The following is a 4,799-nucleotide window of genomic DNA, read 5'->3' as shown; positions in this document are numbered from 1 at the left end:
AATGCGCAAATATATTTCATATTAAAATCTGCATTTGGAGTGCAGCGATACAACAAAGTTCAAAAATCTGTACTGATTCTCTTTGACATTGATTTAACAATGGAATGCATAGATAGAGTCAATGCCAATAATTCGTTTAGATAAAACATCTTAAATGAACATGAACTTTACGAATATAAATTTCTATAATTCTTAATTACACGAGTCTTCTGTTAACTAAAAATACACTGGTTCTTTTTATTTGTGATTTTGGCCATTGGCCTTAGGCTTACAATCGACATGGTACCCCAGGACAGGAGCCAAATTCTTGACAAGAAAAGTTCTTTTATTTTATGTGGCTTTAGCATTTTCTTTGGGACTATGCTTTGATGCATTGTTCACAGAAACATTTAACACAGCAATCTTTGAATTCCTAAGAGAGAGATGGACGGTAATGGATTTTTTTTTCACAAGAAAAAAACACACCATCTTTTATTAATAAAACAAAAGATAGTTACAATTGCATGGTTCTGAGACCCAAATTTCTGGTTACAGAGCAGATTGAATAAAACAAAAGATAGTTACAATTGCATGATTCTGAGACCAAAGTTCTGGTTACAGAGCAGATTGAGCGAATAGATCTATTAGAACTTGGTCATCACTAAATAACTGTGGCTAAATGGTATCCAAAATAAGATTACATAATAGATGTATATTTTATCTACTATTGCTAAATAACTGTAAAAGATTAACTGTTCATTTCCAAGACCTAAAACAACAGGAAAAAAAAACAAAAAATAAACTTACTCCCGAGAGCAGACTGGCAGGAGAAAAACACCGCTCTTTAGAGGATGACCTGGCAGGGATATCCTCTTGAATTGCTCTGGTAGTGTGTTGATACAGTTAATTCTCCCCAATGACTATTGTTGCATATTAGATGAATCTCCATTGTCTGCCATGGTTTCTGAGGGTTCTTTTTATAATAGAATTGTTTTAGTCATCTGGGAGAAGAAAAGCTCCACTTCAATCCTCTGGTCTTGTAACATCTGCAAAGAAGATAAAGATCAGTGAACTGGAATCAGCCCATGACATGTTGAAAGAACAAGACTACCTTCAAGCTTTTATAAGCAGCACTGTGGAAGCCCAGCAAGATCTGAGAAGTCACACCAGCTGAAGAGCAAGGCCTCAAGTCTCAAAGATGAATTCCACACTTACATGGAAAGTAGATTGGCAAAGCTGGGTGTCTTAGATTAAACACTCAGTCAGCTTGCCTCTGCTGGCCACGATTCCTGGGGGATTCTTGTTGTGCAGGCCTCTGAAGCTACTGTTTCTGTCTGTCTTTGTTGATGGCGAGGCTGTCTCTACCAGCCAGCTTGCAATTACCTTAACCAAGAGGATGGTGAGGCTGTCTCTACCAGCCAGCTTGCAATTACCTTACCCAAGAGGAGTAGTGGCATAAACAAAGGTGGCGGATCCGCTCTTTTCTGGTCCTATTCCCAGTCCCTGATCGAATTCCAAGCCCAGATCTTGATCGAATTCGAATTCCAAGCGCAGATCCTAAAAAATGCCATGATCAAATTCCAAGTGCAGATCATAAATATCCAGACGCAAAAATGTCAGGGCAGGCAAGCTGAAACAACCGTTGTTGCTGCGGTTGCGATTTTGATAAGCTGGTGTTTTTACATTTTTTATTTTCTCTTACCACATGGTCGTATTCTTCAGAAACATGAAGACAGGTTTCATTTTCATGCTACATATTTCATTTTTGTTTTCTATGAGCATGCCACGTTTCATTTTCAGTACCTTTCGTGTGATCCTGCTAGGCCGTCAGTTCCGGGCTAAGCGGGTTGTTTACACGTGTGATGGCGCCACCACTTGCATATTTGTAATTACTAAGAGCTACCTGTCTGGAAAATTTGGTAAGGGCACATATCCCGACATTGAAATGAGCATTGGTTTCTGTTGGGCTGTCTGATTACCTAATATGCTGTCCTCTTCTCCCCTTTTGCAAGGGGAGTATGGAAAATGAAATGAAACAAGAATGATCCCATATTGTTGCTAAAACAGGCACTGTTATAGTGATGGCCATGACTTATTTTTCAAGGGAAAACTTCTGAAGTATTCACAATTTACACGCAATATATGCATGTCCAGAGCTGATTTCAAAAGCTAAGTATAGGACACGTACACATAATTTCAGAATAACCCATACATTTGGTCAACTCGATTTTACACGCAGTGCATTTCTGGAATGAAGTATGCAAATTTCTTTGCCAAGAAAAGACGGTTGTGTACATTTAATAATAAGTTTTTCTCACCTGCCATGCATTCCAGGAATAAAGAAAGATTTGTATTCTTTAATAACGACGAGATGTATCTGCGATTGAATTCAGAAGAGTATATTTTTTTAATGTTATATAGGTTTCAATCTTGTCCCAATTTTTTCCTGGGATGTAAGTAGAATTTTTGGAATTGTGTAACGAATTTAGGACGTGGTGGATACTGTTTACCTTTACTTTAATAAACGGAATATAAGCATGGAATGGAAGCCCAAAATCTATATATTATAGCAATAAAATCTATATTTATCATGGACCTCACAGCTACCTCTTTAGTTGTATAAGCACAACATACTTGGATGCTCTTCGCTTCCATAAAGAAGATCCAAAAAAGCACAATATCTTTACCCAAAAATAACATCGTTGTAGCACAGTATCATTATAATATGACAAGTTATCTTTATTATTATACATAGCAAAGAATTTCTGAGTCAAAGAAAGCTACTTTGACTGGCCAGCTACCTGTAAACTTTGTCCAGGTGCCTGAGCAAGGTTTAGTTGCTGCTGTGGAGGACTTTGCAAAGGTGGATTTACAGGTGAAGCACCACACTGCTGAAGTGCCAACGTTGGAGGTGCAGGTGACAATCACTGTTGTTGAGATGCTATCTGTTGATGAAGCACATGCTGTGACAAAACAGGTTGTTGTTGATGCTCCTGTAAGAGAACATGTGGCTGAGATGAAATAGCATGCTGCATATGAGAAAGAGGATATGGCTGTGCTCAGCCAGGGGAACACTAAGAACTACGCATAGTCGTCATAAATTCCCGTTTTGAACTCAGGGGAACAGTAAGAACTACGCATAGTCATCATAAATTCCTGTTTTGAACTTTGTTTTGGAGTTGTGATATATGGTTCTCTTTTGGAACTTTGTAGTGTTTAAAATACCAAATTTATCTGATAAGTTTTGCTTTCATCCACAGGCAAAGAAAATATCACGATTACTTGCTTCTGAAATTTGAAGTAACAGAATAACACAGGTAGAATGATTTACTTTTGCATCACAATTTTAACAATATTTTTATCTGGTTGCGTTTAGAGTAGTTGTCTAATCACGTGTGTCTAAATCTGGCAACCATACAGTGCTCAACTACCAGGTCGTTGCATTGGTCGTTGCACTTAAGGCAGGGACTAGCTGCCGCGCAGCCCATCTTGTTTTAATTTTAATTCAAGATTGGTAAAACATATATGATTTCTAACTACATGCATTTTATTAAATTATAAATTTTTATATAGCTTGTTGTGACATGCATTTTTACAACATATTATTTTTTTAATTTTTTTAATTTTAATTCAAGATTGGTACTTTTGTTATATTTTTTTTATTTTCCTAAACAGCTATTATTACCTTTATTTGAATAAACAATGTTTTGACTAACTCTTTAATTGAGAATTGTAATGGGGTGTTTTTTCAAAATTTGATTATTTATAACAATGTCCATGGGTGTTTAAATCTATATTGATATCTTCCATTGAATTATATACAATAAAGATCACAATAATAAACACTCCTATAAGAAGTAAATTTCAATAGAATATGGATATAATAACATCAAAAAATTAAGTAAAATATTTATCCAACACAAAAAACATTGGTTATAAGTAGTTTTCTAATATAAATAATTTAATAATTTAGTTAGAAAATTCCTCTAATAATTTTTCTTTAAGGAATTACCTATTGAGTTGGTATAATTTTCTATGAAAGATTAAATGATTCATCTACCTCAAAATGGACATTGAAAATGATATTCACCTCCCTTTATAAACCATATAATTAATATTACACCTTTAAAGTTTTTCCTAAGAAAATTCTAAAATTACATGCTAGGGTTAACTAAGGGATTTGAACCAAGGCGGACATCATTAAGACTGTTAGTCTCAATCACTAGATACACTTCTTATGGGATTATAAAACTTATTCATTATTTTAAGTATTGTTTTATTATTTTCTTGGGAATCTCATTTTAGATCTCAGAATTTCTCAAATGGTTAGTGACACCTCAAACTACCTTAATTAACATCCCTATTGTTTTATATTAACATTTTAATGGGAATTCAATAACCATAAATATGATGTAGACACTAAGAAAGGGTTATATGACTGTTTTAATGGATGAGAAAGAAAAAGAAGGGAATTAGGTACAAGAACAATATATTGATCTTGATTTTTTAAGCATGAGGGCCATGAACTAGGCCTTGAACCATGGCACATTATTTCGAAGGAAATTATGGTCTCCAAGTGGGATATATATGTCATTTATAAGTTTCAAATACCACATTTGAGTTTCGAGAAATTTTGGATGGACCTCACTGCCATTAGGAGGTTGTGCACACCATGTAATCTACTTGTGTCCTGGAACATGGTTATGAAGGAATACAAGGTGTTGAGGCCCTCTTAGAATCTTCTCAAAATATAGCTTCATGTACTAGACTTGAAACAAAGACACAATACCTCTATAATGGTTCATTGGTCTTTATGTGGT

The 4,799-nt window shown here is 35.1% G+C and overlaps 1 long non-coding RNA gene across 1 annotated transcript; it reads right to left on the bottom strand.

The window, feature by feature from the left end:
- Positions 1–606: 606 nt before the first annotated feature.
- Positions 607–1,693, bottom strand: LOC149189713 (uncharacterized). The gene is made up of 2 exons (XR_016256427.1): positions 1,195–1,693; positions 607–1,025 (listed from the first exon to the last, which is right to left on the bottom strand). It is a non-coding gene; the product is annotated as an uncharacterized LOC149189713 (long non-coding RNA).
- Between the last annotated feature and the right edge of the window lie 3,106 nt (positions 1,694–4,799).

The sequence above is a fragment of the Pinus tabuliformis genome, chromosome 3_1, assembly GCF_031772625.1.
Source record: "Pinus tabuliformis cultivar Carrire ecotype Pingquan chromosome 3_1, CPIR1, whole genome shotgun sequence".
In the NCBI taxonomy this organism is placed as follows: Eukaryota; Viridiplantae; Streptophyta; class Pinopsida; order Pinales; family Pinaceae; genus Pinus; species Pinus tabuliformis.
This window is presented reverse-complemented; position numbering and strand designations above follow the sequence as displayed.